The sequence below is a fragment of the Dysidea avara genome, chromosome 9 (assembly GCF_963678975.1).
Source record: "Dysidea avara chromosome 9, odDysAvar1.4, whole genome shotgun sequence".
In the NCBI taxonomy this organism is placed as follows: Eukaryota; Metazoa; Porifera; class Demospongiae; order Dictyoceratida; family Dysideidae; genus Dysidea; species Dysidea avara.
The window spans coordinates 712,999-734,768 of record NC_089280.1 but is presented as its reverse complement, the minus strand read 5'-3'; the positions used below and the strand labels follow the sequence as shown (position 1 = coordinate 734,768).

Sequence of the window (21,770 nt, the reverse complement as noted above, 5' to 3'; positions counted from 1 at the left end):
TCGTAAAATGAAAATTTTTCTACTGGATGTTTGAAAATGTACGCATGTTAATTTTTGATCTATAAACTTTATATATCCGTATACAAATATAGTAGTTTTATTGTTAATTTGTTATCTCTCAACTTCTTCACAGCTGGTTGTGTTGAGGATAGTGTCTTGCTAGTAGCACCTCCCACTTCCTGTTCATCCTCCTCTCCTTCCTTTTCCTGAAACGTGCCACAGCAATGAATGTATATTCCATACACCAACAATATTACTTTATAGTGGAACAAACTGTGAATTGTGTATATGGAGACCAGAAGTTGGACAAAAGGATTCAGCCCAAGCAAAATTTGCTTAGTCCCTGGAGTGGATTAAAGTAAAAGCTTAGCAACAAACACTGATATTATTAGAGTGGCTAGCAGCATTGGCCCTACTGATGTTCTGACAATATTCTTAGAGAGGGATCTAGGAGAATGTGTTGAGATTTTTATTTCAGTGGAGAAGTTCAGAATGGAGTTATTAGTAGTACTAAGTAAGTGCTACAAGAGACAGAGGAGAACTCTGCAGGATGCTCAATGTTTTGTTCATAATTTAGTACCAGTGAACACGTACTTTTACATGTAAATTGGACAAAAGTGGCACTGTGCTTCTTGCACAGTGGGCCCCCTACGTAGATGGCCGACTGTGCAAGACTGTACATGTACAGAATATGACGACATTTACTCTGTTAGCTACCCATGCACCTGATCTTGATTGTAACCAATTCATGGTTGCTTACTCTTCTTTTCTCTATCTTCTTCATCATTTCCATCACCACCAGCCGAGGAGCCTTGTCCACCTCCACCTCCACTGGTTTGGCCTCTGCTGGAACTCTGGCCACCACCTGATTGTTGGCCACTGCCTGATTGTTGACCACCTCCTGATTGTTGGCCGCCCTCTTGAGTGCTAGGATTATTCCCCGGTGCAGTGACTTTGTCTTCAGGAGAATTGTTACCATGGTGACTATCATCATCATCATCATCCCCATGGGATTCCCCCTTCTTCTTTGATAATAATGCTGTCCTGATTTGCCTCAAGCGTTCTGGGTCATCCCTGAGGGAGTCACCTAGAAGTGAAACAAGCAGAGATTGAGCTATTGTCAACAACTTCCCTTGCTTTGCAAGCAATTATCTACAAACTAAAACAACCTACTGTATGTATAAACTGCAAGGTAATTTTAAAAAATACTAGGTAGTGCCTGCATTAGATGTAGGGTGTAGTGTAGTACAATTTCTCAAATGGGACCATTGGTCAATGACTAGTGCAAAGTGTCTTCCTACAAGTATATACATAGCACTCAGCTAGGCAAATATTTCGTCGTTACACACTCACAACGTAAGCTACTCATTACATGCTGTTTCCACGACAATCCCTGGTTGAGTAATAGAAGTACCAGCTGCTTATGAGCGTTGTCATGACAACCACTGCTGTGTAGAATATCATATGATTAGTTGTTAGTTCTGCTGTAGTGTCAGTAATGTTCTGTTCTTCTTTGGGATCAGAAAACAGCTGGAATAAGAAAATAATAATAAATCATGGAGGATATATGTACAATGTACGTGAGCTGTACATACTGTATGCAACATACGTAGATATGTATGAACATGGCTGCATGTAGATTCAAAAGGTTTTACAGCCTCCTACAGGTACGTACTACTCCTGCCCCAGTGGTTTTACCTGCACTGACTCTCACTACCCGAGTGGTGCACAGTGGCCCAGTGTTTTTATTGGGTAGATATGGCCTTGCAGCAGAATTTCTTTGTGTGTGCATGGACAAAGTATGTGTTATGTGCGTAGTGTACTATGCATAGATAGACATACACTGTAAAGAAAATTCATATGTAAAATATCAACACAAACCTTTTGAAACTCTGGCCAAGAGACTGTGCCATCATGATCCTCATCTAGCTCCAACTCCAATTCATCCAGGGTCTGTGATAGGGCAATACTAGCTTCAACATATCGATATATTGCAATATTTTCTACCACAATACAATACGATATGGCTATTGCTGTATTGTGGGGCTGTGGCTTGTGGACAATGCATTCAGCTGTCACCCTATTGGTGGGTGGGATCAAAAAAGATTTCAAAGTCACGTATTGGTAACCAGATGCTATATGCTGAACAAATAATGTTGTAGAATACTTCTAAATAGATTTGGTATCTGTCGTTTTGAGCTGTATCTCAGCATATAGATATGGGTATATTACACTGGTATATAATTCAAATATTACAATACAGAAATATTATAAAACACATCACACAATATGGTGTTTACTCATATTGTTGCATTCCCAGTTTGTACCAATTAAGCAGCTTATCACCCCCAACCTTGTGTGGTCAGTAGTGGTGTGCGATATCAGGATTTTTATTTCGATATGTTATCGATACGATATTGGGGTAAATATCGAAATTTCGATACGATTTTCGATAATTTTTAATTGTGTGGGTGGTGTAATTGCGTGGGCGGCCGATACTTATAAATATGCTTGAAATCAAGACTCACGGTAGTGAGTCGCGCGGCCAGTAAAGCAGAAACGCGCCGCAGACAATAAATGACGCGACCACTACGTGAGGATTTTACAAGAACGAACGTTTGTCAAATTCGGCCTTCCTGTAATCCACCCGTCACTTACGCTATCCCTCTGAAACTCTGGAGTTGAACTCATCGTGTCACTAGTAACTACCACACAAGCAGTAAAGCAAATCCATGCCGATTGTTTCGTGATCGAGGTTGCCGACATCAAAGGTGAAGTTTCATTTTTTTTTTTATCGCATGCGGTTAGACGCAACCGCAGGTGTATGCCTTGCGTTCCTTTGTGCATTCCGAACATTGATCGCCCTGTTATCGCTTCAGTATTCACTCAATCACCTCAAGATTCATATCATCGATTTCACCATACATGATTACCCTACAGTCGTGATTTCAGTACCAAACGAAGTTTCAGTCGTCCTCAGTCGACCTAGAGGCCAAATACAATCTCAGATTGTTGTTTTCCGCAATACTCGCTTGGCATGTAGGGCAATGTGTCTTTAAACTGTTCTAAAAGTTTCGTTCAGATTGAAACATTTGTTTTCGAGAATGGCTAGTTTGAAATTTGAATTTAGTTGCCCCCACGTCATTTGCTCTCTAAGAATTTTACTCGGAATTTAAATAATGACGCAGAGCATAATGGCGGTCACTGGGTATTGATGAACTGGCGCTCTATGTAGTTAATCAGTACATATAGCCACCAAGAAGTGTGCTGCCATAGCCGATTATAGTCCATAGATATAATCTATGGTGCTGCATACCATCCTTCGTTTTGAAATTAGTCGCCCCCACATAATTTGTCCTCTAAGGGCGCGGCTTAAAGAATGACACAAGAGTACAACTGCGGTTACCAGTTGTTGACACAAGCTGTGAGTAATTAGCACACGTAGCTAGCTTAAAAGGAAGTGTGCAAAATCGCCTAATACAATTGTCACCATGCATTATTGCATTTTATAGCACCCCCACACAAAATTACACATGCCATTACAACATACAGAGGAGACACATGAATACCAAACACTTTTCACAACAATAATGTAAGAATTGTACAATAATGACTGTAATATAACTGCTATGCAAATGTTTTCCAGTGGCCCGCCATGGTAGCAAGTCTCACATGACGGCATGTATATTCATCCAAGGGAGTAACGAGTAAGTATGATGACAACAAGTTGGTATGACTTCATTTGTAGAATCCAGATGAGTGGGTGTGGCTCCAGCATGTCTAAACGGTTAACAAACATTCCTGTTATAAATACGTGCTAGAGTTGCAATATAATAGTATAGTATTTAAATGCAATAATACATAGTCTCCATTGCATCACTATCAAACGACACTAAGTAGAGGATATTGTTGCATCTCTAGTATGTACACTCTATCAGTACAACCTGTCTTAATGGCCACTAGTATAGAAAGACAACCACTCTTGAAAAGCCAATTCCAATTGAGAATTTATACACTGTTACCTGCTGAATGAGTGAAGGTGGCAATAAACAAGTTCCACCGTAATTTATACACGTGATCTGATCCTGTATCTTCTGTCAGTGGATGAGATCCACTTGGCCAGGACAAAATGTGACTCAAGTGCCCTGGATGATCCATACTCAACCAACTTATGACCCAGTGGCACAATGGAACTGACTATTTATAGAGAATACAATTATATTTATTTCTAAGATGTGTGGATGTGTGGACACATTACAACACATTACATGTACATACAAGACATGCTACGTACTGTTTTAGAATTTCAAGTCACCACATTATACACGTACCAGTCAACAATGCTTCATAGTGCCCATCAGTAAACCTGAAGAAAAGTTACGAAAAATAATAATTCACATAAGTACAATGAAACCTCATTAATATGGCAGGCTGTGGGACCAAAAAATTTGGCCTGAATAACAAGGTGGCCTTATTAATGAGGTCATAAGTAATGCTTAGCTATATTTGGGACCTACTAGAGGTGGCCAATATAATGAGGTGGTCTTATTAAAGAGGTGGCCACTAAGTGAGGTTTCATTGTACATATAGTTCACAATATTGCGAACAATATTAATGGTTACCAATATACACTGAAACCTGCAGGTCAGGAAGATTGCTCTCTACACAAAATGACACATTCAGAGATTGTATTTAGATGGATGATACAGTAATGCATTGTGACTTCAATACTCATGATGTGTCACTGCTAGGCAGCAACCATATACACGGCACTGCCACATCGCACTTGCTCGCACACACAATTTTGCTAAAGATTTTACAAATTGATAATTAAGGGGTGTGGCAACTAGCTGTTTCGCTCGCAAGACTGTGTGGCAGCTGTTTCCCTTCTGTACAAGTGGCCACCAAGACAGGTCCACTGTGGATGAAAGCCAGGCATTAGATATTTGGTATTTCATGTGTTGAAGACATTCCAGGGCTTCTGGTAGTCTCAAATCTCACCACAGTTTAACTCAGGCAGTGTTGTGGTCACCACTAAACTACTGGAATGCTGTGTTATGTTCATCTTATGCTTGGCTACTATATTGTAGAACTGAAATGGATACTCTGAAAAATATATCTTATGGATAATGACTTCATCAGGAACTTATAAGGACCAATAGTGAAACTTTTTACACTTGGGGCTGACAGTCAACTGCCTATGTCTGAAGCAGTGCTTTTGGTGCTCTAACAGATTGGCTGCCCCCTTGCTACCAACACTCACTGTCTCATATGCTGTCATACACTAAATCCATCTCCATAGCCAGTTAGAACAGCATGCTTCTTACCTTTTTTTAAGGCCGCATAATGCAGCCACCTCTTTAAAAGGCAAGGTCAGAAAATTTTGTCCCTACGGCCTGAATAATGACCAGTTTTCACTGTACTATTAGTGATTAGTGATCATGGGGGATTATTTATTAACATACTAAGATATACAAACGCTACAACCTCTAAATATAGCAGTAAATTTTTACCCTGGTCCAATGTCTCGTAATAATCGTGACTTCGTGAGAGACTCTACTGTGACAAATACATGTTTATCATGATATGTGCTAATCGCCTTTCTACAATTAAGTTTTACAACACAAATACATGTATAGTTAAACTCACCAATTGCGACTAAATCCCTTCAACATGAAAAGACAAGTAATGAGACAACCTTGGAGACAACAGCCACACAAACCTATTCTGGTGCATTTATTTAGTAGTAATATAAATTTTAAAGGCGTTTATTTACAACAGGACATAATTACGCGCACCTCTATTGTCTCTGTACATACTTGTCTTTTCTTTACTATTCTCATTTCATTTCACAAGATCTCTTGGCAGGGGCGTAGCTTCTTCACTTGAATTAGTCAATACTTGAAGTAGATCGAGATACTCTAATAGAACAGTCACATTTCTACAAGTGACATATTTTTATATTGTAAAGTCTGTAAGTAGCTAGTAATTTAAACTATACAATCCGATGCTAAGCAAAAGTTGTAACTATGCTAAATATTGATTGCTGTGTTACAGCTGTTTTGTGACTGCTCTAATAGAGTATTTTGATCGTTTCAATGCAGTACAAGATGAAAGGCAAAGCGTTGTTAAGGGTTTAATAGTTAAAATGGGTGTTAGTTGACTGCAGTTGCATGCCACTAACAGGGCCGTCCTGAGAATTAGAGGGCCCAGGGAAAAGAGTTAAAGAGGGGCCCAGGGGCAAGGAAGGGTCTAGATCCTGACTGCTCTATTAGAGTATATCGATCATTCTTTAAATAGGTATTCAAGTGGCCCCTTTCGGGCTGTGGTAGGGGGCAAAATATCCCAGTTACCCCCAATGTGGGCGGCCCTGGCCACTAAAATTACAGTTATATTTTAATATTCTGTCACTGTAATCTGGGGTTTCTGTCAAAACCATGGAAACTCACCTACTGTTATCAACAGTACATTGCTTATTCTAACAAAAAGTATTGAAATCCCATCCAAAAACAGCTTATAGCTGTAAAAAAAGTGCGCGTCCAAGTAAAGCAGAGTTAACTGCGACAAAAAGTAATGATATCATAATGCGGCCATGTGCGAGGTGTGCAAGTTGTAAAATTAATATTAGCTAATCAGATAATACAATGTTATTGTTAAAGTGTTAATGAGAACTATGTGATGCTGCTAGTTTTTAAGTGTGTGAGCATCTTCATAAATGCCACATAAATTTAATTCTCAATAAAGCAATGTGTATAGATTCTCTGATAGTAATAAATAGTTTGAGTTTGGCCGCCTTTCCTGTATACAGCAATGCTACGAACAAAGGAAAGGCGGCCAAACTCAAACTATTTATTACTATCAGAGAATCTATACACATTGCTTTATTGAGAATTAAATTTATGTGGCATTTATGAAGATGCTCACACACTTAAAAACTAGCAGCATCACATAGTTCTCATTAACACTTTAACAATAACATTGTATTATCTGATTAGCTAATATTAATTTTACAACTTGCACACCTCGCACATGGCCGCATTATGATATCATTACTTTTTGTCGCAGTTAACTCTGCTTTACTTGGACGCGCACTTTTTTTACAGCTATAAGCTGTTTTTGGATGGGTATACTTTACACACAAACTACTGCATAAAACCCTAGGAAACTGGTAGACAAGTTTTTAAAGTGGCTAGATAGTACAGAAACAACCTTCATTTCTAGCGTGATTGTGCAATCACACACTAAATGCTGTAGATTTATCGAAATATTCTTCGATATTTCGATAATTATCGCAAAATATTACCTTTTCGATAAATATCGAAATCTGCTAAAGCAGTATCGAAAATCGATACGATAACGATATCGACAAAATTATCGCGAAATTGATATTTTTTCGATATATCGCACATCACTACATTGTATCATACAGTATGATAGTAGTGTATAGTAGGGATCACAAAGGAGTAGGCATGGCCAACAAAATAGCATCACTCAAAAACCAGTCTCAATTTTTCCTGACAATGATGAGGCAGTATTGGTTAGGTAAAAATAAGCCCAAACAAGCTTTCAGATCGACTCAAAATGCTTTCAACAAGTAGCTACGGAATTTTAAAAATAATTTATTTAACGGAATTTTCTACTGACTAACTGTCTGACTGACTGTCGACAAGCGTAACTCGATAACTGCTAAGGCTACGAGCTAGATTTTTCACTGTTTGACATTGCTTCAACCCGAGAGATAACTTTTGGCAAACCACAGTACGTACAATGCATTTTTCATGGACTTACTAGTGTCCTCCTTTGTGTCCCATTCATCTTTGCTGACAGTGAAGTGTTGATTTGGCAGTAGCATGTGATGGCTTCTCTTCATAACGGAAATCATCCTTATTTTCATAGTGGCTGTTTTGATTGCAGAGGTGCTTTTTGAACAGTTCTTCATCCGTACTGCTGTGTAATGGGTTAAACATAACCGACAACAAAGCGTAATGGATGCTTCACTTTTCAGACAATAATTGATATAACTGGGGTGCGCAGCACCAATTCTTTCGGTGTGTGTGGATTGTAGAGGTTCTTTTCGAACAGTTCTTGATTCGTACTGCTGTGTGTAATGGGTTGAACTTAGCTGACAACGAATACCTCACTTTTCAGATGATAATTGATATAGCTTGGGCATGTGGTGTCATTTCAGATGCGGTATGTGTGGGTTCACCATTCATAATAAAAAGGCAATAAACAAGTACACAAAAAATTAAGATTTTCAACTAGAGTAGGGACCATATCATATCGATAAAAGTACTGAAACAAGTTGGAGTAGTTCATACATTAAAACACAGTAAAACAATAAGAAGTGTTATATCCCTATTGTGCTAAAGATACCATAACGGAAATGAACAGTAGGGATATAACACTTCTTATTGTTTTACTGTGATTTAATATCTTGGACTACTCCAACTTGTTTCAGTACCTTTATCGATGTGTTATGGGTTGAAAATTCCAAGTTTTTGTGTATATACTTGTTTATTAACTTTTCTTGCAAACAATTATTATGACTGGTGAACCCACACATACTGCATCTGGAATGGCACCACACGCCACAGCTATGTCTGAAAAGTAAAGTATCCATTATGCTTCGCTGACAGCTGTGTTCACCCCATTACACAACACTTCGGATCAAGAACTGTTTGAAAAGCACCTCTGTAGTCCACGCATACTGAAAGATACAAATGGTGCCACGTGCCCCAGTTACATCAATTATCGTCTGAAAAGTGACGGCTATGTTCAACCTTTTACAAAGCAGTACGAATCAAGAACTGTTCGAAAAGCACCTCTGCAATCAAAATAGCCACTATGAAAAATACAGACGATTTCCGGTATGAAGGGAAGCCATCACATGTTGCCATCACATGCTACCATCAAATTGACATTTTCCCTGTCAGCAAAGATGAATGAGCCACAAAGGAGGACACTGCTAAGTCCATGAAAAATACATTGTACGTACTGCGGTATGCCAAAAAGGCACCTCTCAGGCCAAAGCAGCATCGAACAGTGAAAAAAATCAAGTCCGTAGCCTTAGCAGTTATCTAGCTACACTTGTCTGAAGGAATCAGTCAGTCAGTCAGTTAGTCAGTAGAAAATTCTGTTAGTTATTTCTAAATTCCATAGCAAGCATTTCAGGTCAATCTGAAAGCTTGTTTGGGCTTAGTTTTACCTAACCAACACTGCCTCATCATCGTCAAGGAATGGTTTTTGGAAGATGTTATTTCGTGGGCCACACCTACTCCTTTGTGGTTCCTACTATACAGTACTATCATACTGTATGATTTGAGTCATTGTAGAACACCACCATTGGAATGGTAAGCTTAGAACAGTGTGTACAGTGTAAGTTCAATTATGGATCACAGTAAACAATAGGGAAACAAAGGAGGTCACCTACACCTGACATAATTACATCAATCCAAACTGTTAATTTTCTTCTACCATGATATCACATATTGTAATTCTACAATCATGTAGCATACTACATTGATGGCTGATCAGAGGAGCAGTCTACCATCTCCTGTTCATCCTCGGTCTAAACAACGTGTGGTCCCGGTATCTCAGAATAAACAAACAAGGGTGAGTGCTTCTACTGTTTTATAAGTGTAAGGAAAATTAAAATTTACAAGCTAGTAAGCTAGGGTTATTACATAGCGTGGTACAGTGCTGGACATCAGAACTTTTCAAAAATGCAAAATGCTACATTAGAAAAAAACTTGATAGGCCGTTGTGCATGGTTGTAAACAAAAAGCTGCAGTTTTCAAAGTGTTTATCCTACGACTATGCAATAAACGTCATTTTACTCCTGACTTAATAAGGATTAAACGATACCTAAGCATTTACCCTACAGTGAAAACATGAGGACCAAAACACACTGAGAAAATAAATTCTAGTTTATAAGCACACATATCCTTTACATACCTTTAGAAAATGATCCGTAACTCATTGCTAGTTGGTCCTATTCACTCCAAATAACAATTGGCTGACTCACCAACCATAGGCAAGTAAGGCTATAATACAGTTCATGTGATTCAAATGCTGATTAACATGGTAGACAAAACAGGGAATGTGGCGTTGCGATCAAACCAGTTGTTATTCTTCATCACTTTATAACAAGTCAGCCTCTGTTGTTACAATGGCTTCCCTTAGTAACCCAATGAATAAACTTTCTTTTGATGGTTTTAGGCTAATAGAGTTAGGAATACCAAGTAACCTGGCAATACAGCTAAGCCCATTTTGGTATAAACACGTATTCCTCAATAATTTTGTGTGGCTTTAAAGGTTAAGGCTGGTTCCTCTTTTTTTTAAAAAAAACTGCAACTTGACTAAATCTCATATTGAAAATCTGTTTCTGTACATGGTTCATTATATTTGTATACCAAGCAAGTGTCACTGTCATTGTTGAACCGTTGGCTGAGAAAAAATAAATTTTTGTCATCCTTTAATTTATAATAACATTGAAATAAATTATGATTTCAAAAATCTGCTTCTGTAGAAGTTAGAGCTATCACAGTACTCCTTTCCCACCAAAATTCAGGTTTGTAGCTTGCACCTGTGTGTAGGAAAAGTAAAGAATGTAAAACACTGATGTAATGAGGTATTACATCATTGCGGGAAAGTTCACATTGGTATGGCTTCAACTTCCTTTGTATAACCACAATGGTTGTATGCACCACCTGTCCAAATTTCATTAACATTGACCAAACATAAAGTCATGACATCACATACACAGAAAGCAACTTTTGGAAACTAATGATGTCCAGCACTATAGCTACCCATTGGATGTATTTAGTATCATAAACATATAAACAAATAGTATCATATTTATTGTAAGAGAGGTCATGGAACCTGAAGTTCCACAACAACCCCAACACCACAAAGTGAGACAAGCTAGGACAATTGGGCATTTGCTTCCCCAGTAAGCACCAGATACCCATTGATGCTACAGCTGGGTGGACTGCTTCCACAGATGACACCAAGCCACCAGGTCCCCAATATACAGCTGGGTAGACTAGAGCAATGTGAAAAAGTTTAGGAAACAACAACAACACCAAATTGGTTGGAACCTTTCGATCACCAGGCCACTGCTCCAGCCACTTGGCTATGCTACCTCACATAGTACACACACACACACTCACACATGCACGCACGCACACATACACAGGATGTGCTTGACAAAAGATACAACGCAAAGATGGTATGGACTACACAAATGATCAAGTATGCATACCACATGAGTTACACTTACTTCAGCTCATTACCAAAAGTCCTAATGGCTGCCATTAATCAAATTATTTGCAAATATGAGGATATGTCTCTGGCAACATGTGGTGATGTATAACAGAAATAAATGTCAACTTTGTCAAATCATTGTTATAAATTGATTGAATAAAATTTGTCATGTGAAAACATTCACTTCATTTTAAGGTTATGGAATAGTTTGAAATGTGTGGGCGGAACAAATTACAAACCTGCTTTAAACCACACAGGGATAAATAATGTATCACAACCTGTTGTGTTAGCAATACAACTAATTGTGCTTGTTTGTTTATACTGCAGAACAATGACTGTTCTTGGGTGTGTGGTCCACTATAGAGCAATGTTTTATAAAAATGTGCCACCAAAAACCAGACTAACAGATTACTGAATCCTTATAATTTCACCACAAGTGACTAAACAGCTAAAATATCTAGGTACTGTGGAAGTGATTTTTAAAGTTACTGGTTGTATAGATCTTTTATTGAATTTTTAGTAGTTTTTTCGAGTGAAACAAGCTCTTTGAAGACTTGTATCTAAGTCACTGGGAAGAAACACACTAAAAACGCTTCCACAGGACCTAATAAATTTAATATACAGTATCACTATGCTCCAGAAATGCCCATAGAGCCTACAGCTTTTGCTGTATTTGGCAGCAGAAAAACATGGTAGTGACAGCTGGAGCTGAGCGATGTACAGGCTGACTTACTTGTGTTACTACAACAAAATTGTAGTGTTCCACCTGCCTCAAACTACACTGTAGCTATGGTTGCCTGTGATATAAGTCCCATGACATCATGAATATCGTGATATTAAATACTACACATATCCTGTAAGTACAATAACAAAACACTCTAATAGAACAGTCACAGTACACTAAACTATATTATCCATACACACTGACCACACATAATAACAAAACAACTATTACACATATCCTGTCAGTAAGGACATTATTATTTAACAATGACAAAACACTCTAATAGAACAGTCAGTACACTAAACTATATTATCCATACACACTGACCACACATATTAACAAAACAACTACTACACATATCCTGTCAGTAAGGACGTTAACATTTAACAATGACAAAACACTCTAATAGAACAGTCAGTACACTAAACTATATTATCCATACACACTGACCACACATAATAACAAAACAACTACTACACATATCCTGTCAGTAAGGACGTTAACATTTAACAATGACAAAACACTCTAATAGAACAGTCAGTACACTAAACTATATTATCCATACACACTGACCACACATAATAACAAAACAACTACTACACATATCCTGTCAGTAAGGACATTATCATTCAACAATGACAAAACAATCTAATAGAACAGTCAGCACATTACAGGTTTTTGCAATTGAATTCGTTGCCTTTGCAATTGAATTCATCCCATTTGCAATTGAATTCGTCCCGTTTGCAATTGAATTCGTCGGTTTTGCAATTGAATTCGTCGCATTTGCATTAAAATTCGTCATAAACAAAACGGCTCCAAGAAACCAACCCGTTCATTAAGAGATGAACTATTTATGCCTTGGAGAGTTACACTTGAGACACTAGAAGGTAATTGAAGCTGGTAGTACGTGAAGCTGATCGAATGGCGTAGTAGAGTTTGGAATGTTGTTGGAGAGGCTGTAGAGGAAGAATTATTGCCTTATAAAGAGTTGTTTACTACTGTTGTACTTGAACAAGTTCTTGTAGCAGCTGCTACATCATGTTTTCGTGTTTGCTCCAGCTGCCATTCTTGTCACAGATCACAGATAAATTTAACCGCAAAATGCAAAATGAGACGAATTCAATTGCAAAAGCGACGAACTCAATTGCAAACGGGACGAATTCAATTGCAAAGTCGCCGAATTCAATTGCAAAAACCTGTAACTTGTACAACAAGCAATGAGGGTGTTCATATAACATATTTGTGTGGACAAACATTGCCTCAGCTTAAAACATCTAGTACCCTCTGACTGGTGCCTTAAACCTATTACAAAATTCTGTTCTCTACAAGTTTAAGGAAAACCTAGGAATTTTAAGGGATCACAGAAATAAAAAGGGAAGTCACCATGAGAAGGACCTCTACAATCAGTCCAGTTACAACGGAACACTCTGATGATTCTTGTTACAAATATTACAGAAGGAAGCCATAGTATAGCACTACCATTAATCTACACCTTGGTACTGTCAGCAAAGATAAATAATAGTTGTAAGATGTGTACTAGTGGTCTACCTGATATGTGTACCCTCAACCCTCGGGCCCTGTGTAGACATATCAGACAGACCACTCATGAACATGTTACAACTATTAAATGAAATTTTATCCTCAAAACATTATACATTATGAATTAGACAGCTCTCTGTTAGATAGACACTTTTTTGGTACCAAAGTAGTTGGAAATTATCACTAACAAGTTATCATGGAGTATTGTATACTATAAACCTCATGATATGTTAGGTGGTTTAGTGACATCATTACAAGTGAACTATCATATAGTCTTATACCACAAAACAGTATACTCAACTTACTATTGTTCTTTTCATTCCTTATCTGCTCCTTAGCCATTTTGAGCTAATCCAACAAACTCCTAGACAACAGTAACAAAATAAACTGATCATTTCCTACACATGTACAATGTGTACATATACAATACATTAACTATAAACAGTGTCTTGATGGTGGGGTGAAGGTGAGTGATGGAATACCCTACCATGTCCCTTATGTCTACAGGGTATATGACTACATGAACTGTTTATGGTAACATACACACAATATTATAATAACACTATTAGTAATAGTTCTTGTTATTAGTGTATGTATATAACATGTGTGAATCCCTAAATGTGTTTGGTGATCACCAGTTACTATAGTAACCATTCATCTAATGTGTTTGTTGTGTAAACAACATGTTAACATTGTTATTACTAATTTATTGTTGTTGTTTAGGAACAACTGGTCCAGTCCCCCACACCATACCTGTTCAGTGGACCAGTTGACATCAATTGGCAACGTAGAGCCCCTACACCAGTGAAGGGTGGAGGCCACACTGGTGTGTTATGTGATGGGAAGGTCTACATTGGAGGAGGAAGGGATAATACTTCATTACTGGTCCCATCATACAGGATAAATGTGTACAATCCTGTTAACAACTCATGGAGCCCTTCTCCTATCATCACTACTTATGGTTTCTTTGCCATGACCACCCTCAACGGCCAGTTGATCACTGCTGGAGGATGGGATAGAAGTTATGAGGTGACCAACAAGATATTCTCACTAGATGGTGATCACCTAAAGGAGTACACCAGGATGATTACACCAAGATGGCTTGCCACAGCTGCTAGTCACCAGGGAACACTTGTAATAACTGGAGGTATAGATGACAAGCACAGGAAATTAGCCACTACTGAACTGTTTGACAGTACCACCAGACAGTGGTACACTACCAGTGATCTACCACTACCACACTACTGGCTACAATCAGTAATAGTTAACAACACCCTCTACCTGTTAGGAGGATCCAATCAAGATGGCATGTCCCCAGCAATATTTACTGCTCCACTGGACACTCTGTCCAGTCACCAGTTGAAGTGGAGTTCACAACAAGATACTCCATGGTGCCGTTCAGCTCCTGTCAGCATACAAGGTAGACACCTACTAACAGTAGGTGGACTGAAGAAGACAGGAAGTGATTATGTGCCCACTAGTGACATTACCATGTTCAACAAGGTCAGTCACAGCTGGCAAGCCATAGGACATATTCCATCAGCAAGAACTGGACCAGCTGTAGTTAGTGTAGCTGATAACGAAATAGTTGTAGTAGGAGGGATGGATGATGAGGGACAGTATACTAATACTGTATGGAATGGCTCATATATATAAGCCACAGTGACTGTATACATTGTACATGTTATTATTGTACCATCTTATTAATAACAAGTTGTTAGTAAAATAGTAATTGTACTAACTGGTAATGTGTATTTGTACTTTCTAATGAATAACTATAATTTAACACAATTTAACATTACAATTGCTATAACACAAATCTCATGTACTGGGTCACTATTACAATTTATACACACAACAGGACTGTTACCATCTCAACATGTAAGGTTGGGCAATATTTCAATAAATCACCAATATTTCAATAAATCACTAATATTTCAATAAATCACCAATATCACCTTATCAAGAGTTTGCAACATAATTAACATATGTAATTATCCTTCTCAATATTATCACATTTTGCCATTTTCACACTAAACTATTCCACCATAATTTTGACCATATTAGGCTAACAAAACATGTCAACATAATAGAACTGTTTTCAAGATACTTCATTACAATGTACAATGGACATGCCACAACAAGAAGAGATAATGTGTACACATCTCCATTAGCCAAAAATACACTTCCAAAAAGTTTCTATGAAATTTTAAAAATATTTCAGAATTTTACACTGACTGGCTAACAGCCAAACATAACTCAACAACAGATGAGGCTATGGGCTTGATTTCTTGATGTTGCAGATGTGCTTTTCACCAACCGCAGTACGTACAATACACACATCATGGACTTACCTTTGTCCTCCTTTGTGTTCCAGTTCTTTTCACTGACAACACAAAGTGTTGATTTGTAATAGCATGATGTGGTTTCCATGTGGCTGTGTTGGCTATTATGCTTATCACCCATATTGTCCATAGCAACTGAATTGACTGCAGAGATGCTTCTCTGTACTGCTGTTCATATATACTGCTGTTTGTAGAACTTTGCGTAGGCGAGATCAATGAAAAAGGTGTACTTTAAATTTCATAAAGTACACTTTACACCTGCAAACAGTGCTTTATTGCTCACAAAGAGTGCTTTAATCATACTTATAGAACTTTGCGTGGGCGAAATCAAAGGAAAAAGTGTACTTTAAATTTCACAAAGTACACTCTCAGCCGGCCAACTGCTTCATTGACCACAAAGAGTGCTTTATTGCACCGCAAACAGTGCTTTATTCGTTCAATAAAGCACTCTTTGCGGTGCAATAAAGCACTCTTTGCGGGCAATAAAGCACAGTTGCCCACGTGCCTTAGTGTAGGCTAATAGCCTACGGGGCTCGCGCTGGTACAACTAATCACCCAAGCCGGTGAAGACTGATAGCCTCGCCGCGCTGAGTAATCAATCACCCCAGCCAATACGAGTTCCACCACTGGATTGCTTTTATAGACATACCTAAATGCTTCGATGATGGGTGGGAGAAGGTAACGTGCTGTTACGTTTGTTAATGTAAACGGACAAGTCCTGGAGATATCACGGAAATACTTCACCATGTGACTCACAATAGAATCGATTGTGGGTTGCGAGCAAAACCTGCCAAAAGATGCGATGAACGTCTACCATGCCAAACTATGGTGAAATACACATGAGTTACTTTGTTAAACTAGTTTGTGTGCATTCAGGCTGCTAATAGTTCATGCAACGCTTGTTAATTACGAGTCCTAGTATATGGTGAAGCTACACGACTAGAAAGTTCCATAAATCATTTAAAGCATAGCCTTGCTCGTGTTATATGAAAAATAAAGTACTCGGCAGCGTGCCTCGTATTTTATTTTTCATATAGCACTCGCGGCTATGCTTTAACATATACATAAAGCACTCTTTGTAATAAAGCACAGTTGCCCACGTGCTCTAGTGCAGGCTAATATCCCACAGTGCTCATGCCAGTACAACTTATCACCCAAGCCATTGAAGGCTGATAGCCCTCATCATGCTGAGTGTTCAATCGCCCCAGCCAATACAAGTTCTACCACTGGATAGACATGCCTAAATGCTTTGATGATGGGTGGGAGAAGGTAACGTTGCTGTTAATGTAAACAGACAAGTCCTGGAGATATCCTTCACCATGTGTCACAATAGAATCGATTGTGGGTTGTGACCAAAACCTGCCAAAATACACAATGAACGTCTACCATGCCAAACTATGGTGAACTACACATGAGTTACTTTGTTAAACTAGTTTGTGTGCATTCAGGCTGCTAATAATTCATGCAACACGTGTTAATTATATGAGTCCTAGTGTATGGTAAAGCTACACAACTAGAAAGTTCCATAAATCATTTAAAGCATAGCCTTGCTTGTGCTATATGAAAAATGAAGCACTCGGCTTCGCCTCGTACTTTATTAGCATCTCAGCCGTGCACCTCATACTTTATTTTTCATATATCACTCGCGGCAATGCTTTAACATATACATAACAGGTGGAGCATAGCTGAAAACAAAACAAAATGGCCACCACCTTCCATTCTGTAACTGATTGTTGGGGTGCGTGTTTTGGTACAGAATTACTTTAATGGCATTTCTGGTACCATTTTTTCTTTTAATGTGCTTCATCATTTGTCATAATTATGTTGTAAAATGTAAACAAACAAACTAGTGTAAGGAAAAATTAGGAATTTTAAGTTGGAATAGGGATCAAAGAATAAAGTAATAAAACAAGAGAATAGCTAAAAAAAGGACGGTTGCCTACACCTGCAGATATACTAATGGACATCAGATCCCTACACTTCAGTCTACACCCATGACTAAACTAAGGATTAAAGATCCACTAGTATATCTGCTGGTATAAGTGATCTTTCTTGTTTCACAACTTCTTTCTTCGATCCCTATCCCAACTTAAAATTCCTAATTTCTACTTGGAGTAATAACTTTTGAATAGGTTCACCAATATATGGTGGGCATTATTTCGAGTATAATTAGACATTAAACCTTATACCAGCATAATAGGACAATCTTCAAGCCAATTATTAACTGAAATGTCCATTGTGTGTGCCAAAAACTCAACCAAACACTCTGGGTTGGTCTGAAGACATTTTGGGTTAACGAATACTGCCAAGCTGTCATGAATGGAAATTGAGGCTGGTTTTAGGGTGATATTTTTGGCTAGAAAGCCCAGTTCCCTAATATACAGTACTACAATACTGTATAATTATGTTTTTACTGTACAGAATCATGCATTGTATGTACTGCAGTTGGTGGTGCCCGTAGCCTCATCCATCCATTTGTTGAGTTAAGTTTGACTGGAGGAATCAGTTAGCCAGTCAGCGTAAAATTTTGTTACCGTATAGTAAAAAACTTTGGCAGTAAAAACTTTGGCAAATAGCATTCAACTTGCCAAAGTTTTTTTCGCCAATTGTTTTAGATAATCACATGAGCACATTGAGTTACCTGGTTGAGTTGAACTTGAGATGAAGTTGATCCTTCAATATTTTAAGCCAGTACCCACCAAAGAGAAGAAAGAAGACACCACTCCACATGGGCCATTAAGCAGCAAAATACCACCAGGAGCAATCGAAGCAGCCAGTGAACAAGCACTCCATAACCTTCTTGATAGCAACAGCATATGTAGCTATCGTGATCATTTCCAACTTCCTGTTCACACGTCAGTTCATTGTCTCACGATGGATTTGGCCAAATAGTACTTTGACTACGTGATAACCTCTACTACTGGAGTTCTGGTAGTAAATGCCACTCTCGGCATCGCAGGAGATAGCTAGCAAAGCATACCTTTGCTAGCACATCATTAGATCAGTAGCTATACTAACACAAAATACAAAAACCATAAAAATTACAGAGTACTGCTACAACAACAACACTATACTTACTACACTACTTATAACTGACTTCACACCTTGTTGTTATATCAGAGAAAATAAGGGGCGCAAATCCTTACGTATAGCTACTGTACAGTAAAAACTATGGCAGTAAAACTTTTGGCAAATATTGTTATAATCGCCAAAGTTTTTTACTATACGGTACGTAAATACAAAATATTCTTATAGGAAGGGTTTGGGGAGATTTTAGGTTTGGTTGTGCCTAACCAATGCTGCCAAGCTGTCATGAATGGAAATTGTAGCTGGTTTTAGGATGATATTTTTGGCTGGAAAAGCCCAGTTCTTCATGATCCCTAATATACAGACTATACGATTATTTTTACTATACAGAATCACTGGACCCCTACTTCATTTTTAAATTAACAACTTTTATTGTACTAGTCAATATAATTGTTGTACTATATACTCCACATGGAGGTTAAAAAGTAGTGAAACAAGCTCTACATGATCGGTAAATCCCTACTTGGCATTGTAGCAATGTGGGAAAGTCCCTATTTGGCATTGTAGGAGTAATGCTAAACTAGGGATTCTCCCACATTGCTACAATGCCAAGTAGCTAGGGATTTTCCCTCATAGCTACCATCATCTCTTGTTTCACTACTTCTATCTCTGGAATTAATGACACGACAGCCTCTTTTAGGTGTGAGTCATTTGTCACATCTTGTACTATATATGGTAATGTTTTGTATAATGTGCTATATAGAGAGATTATATCAGTGCCTTTTTTATAAATTATTTTGTATATAGTGTATAATACATGTATGACAGTGGCGGATACAGGTGGTTGCAATGGTTTCAGCTGATACCCCCTCTGAAAATAGTGTGCGTGCCCCCAATATATTTATGGCTCATGTGAATGATAAAACCACCAAGAGTTATACTAGTGTATTATATTGGGACATTTTCTACTGGCCAAAGTTCATACTTTCACCTTTGTAATCACTGAAAATGCCATTACTGCTTTTATGCATGTTAGCACCTCTAAAAATAATTATTGTTTTAATGAGTACAAGTGCTGTTTTGCTTCTAAACCTTCTGATAAGGTTTAGATTGGTAAGATTAACTGTGAAACAATGTTGTGGAGTGATCTTTACTGATTCATTGCTAGCTAGTTTACACTGTAGCTATTGGCCACTGAGCTATCAAGTTAACATTCACCCCAGCTGGACAGTCTGGGATCACAGTTATTGAAACCTTCCTGTACCTGAAACTCCTCTGAAAATTTCTAGATCCGCCACTGCATAGGGGAATGGTGACTGTCAACAAATTTTTCAATCAACAAGAAAAAACACATAGAAGGTTGCTTAATAGAAAATTCCTAAGAACTAATAATGAAACTCAGTGTTGTGTTAACTTGACCCCACTAATTCCAATAACATGTATTGATATCTCCATGACAACAACATACAGATGGTTTTACCACAATACTGTACCTTTCAACTTTGTGTTCTGTGTTGTAGTGGGCAATTGGTCCTCTGTATGAGTGGGTACAAATGTTCCGTGTGGTGGTAGATGTTATGTTTCGACTATCCGGTCCAAATGTGATCAACCTGATCACTGACAACACAACTGGTCTTGATCACCAAAAGATCCTTGGGCTGGTAGATGTCCCATCATGACCGTGTGGTCTAAGGTGACGTTGATATTTGAGCTAATCATATGTGCTATGTCACTAGGGAATATACAGAGAGTTTAATCTATGGTTTAATATGTTGAGGATAGAAAGGAAAATCTGACAAAAGCTCTCAATGTTAATAACATACCGGTAATCATAGTAAAACGTCTTGGTATTTAATTTAATTTTTATTTGTTTAACCAAAAGGTAAGGTGAATACAAAAGGCAAATATGCCTATATGAGTACCACCTACAAAAACGATACAATACAAAACCAAAGAACTAAGGATACATTACAAAGACAATTACAGTACAGTGAAATAAAAAGTTTACATTAAAAACATACATGACTTAACCAGAAACAAAATTGTAAAGCATTCGCCTAAAAGTAGTGCGGCGTGTAGTAGACAGAATGTCAAATGGGATGGAGTTCCACCAGAAAACACTGTTCACAAAAAAGGAGTAATGGTAAGAGTTTATGGATGACTGCTTACATAGAATAGACAGTGAGTGTGATCTGGTAGAGGCAGCAGAAGAAAAAGTGAAGTAATCATTAAACTTTAGAGATATATGATGGTGAAGAATATCATAGATAATAGTCAATGACAATTTTCGTTGGGTGGAAAGAGATGGCCATGATAGCTCTGCACAGCATTCCTCAGATGATTTAGACCATTTATAGGTCCTAGGACAAAATCTGCTGCCACAAATCCAGCGAGCACCACGGTTTTGTACTCGTTCAAGGGCACTGGAGTTCTTATGAGTGTGTGGATTCCACACAGTACTTGCATAATCCAGAATAGGAATCACAAGTGCCCTAAAGGCCTTTTGTTTTGAAGAAGCTTTGCAGGTAAACATATGACGGCGTAGGAGATTTAGTACTCTAGTAGCTTTTTTTGGAAACATGTGAAACATTGTTATTCCATGAAAGTTTGGTGTCCACAATAACTCCCAAATACCTAACAGACTTGGCCCAATGGAGATGATGATTATTTATACAATAGAGCGGCTTCGTTGGTATACGTTTATTTGAAATGCACAAAAGTTCACACTTGGAAGGATTCAATCGCATCTGCCATTTGGAACACCAATCATTTATCAGATCTAGGTCACGTTGAAAGGCAATACAATCAGATGGAGAATCAACTGAGCAATACATAGCTACATCATCAGCAAATATTTTCATTGTGGA

At 38.1% G+C, this 21,770-nt stretch overlaps 1 long non-coding RNA gene across 1 annotated transcript; it reads right to left on the bottom strand.

Annotated features, from left to right (window-relative positions):
• Positions 1-3,547: 3,547 nt before the first annotated feature.
• On the bottom strand, positions 3,548-5,765 carry LOC136267332 (uncharacterized). The gene is made up of 3 exons (XR_010706643.1): positions 5,650-5,765; positions 4,295-4,366; positions 3,548-3,780 (listed from the first exon to the last, which is right to left on the bottom strand). It is a non-coding gene; the product is annotated as an uncharacterized lncRNA (long non-coding RNA).
• Between the last annotated feature and the right edge of the window lie 16,005 nt (positions 5,766-21,770).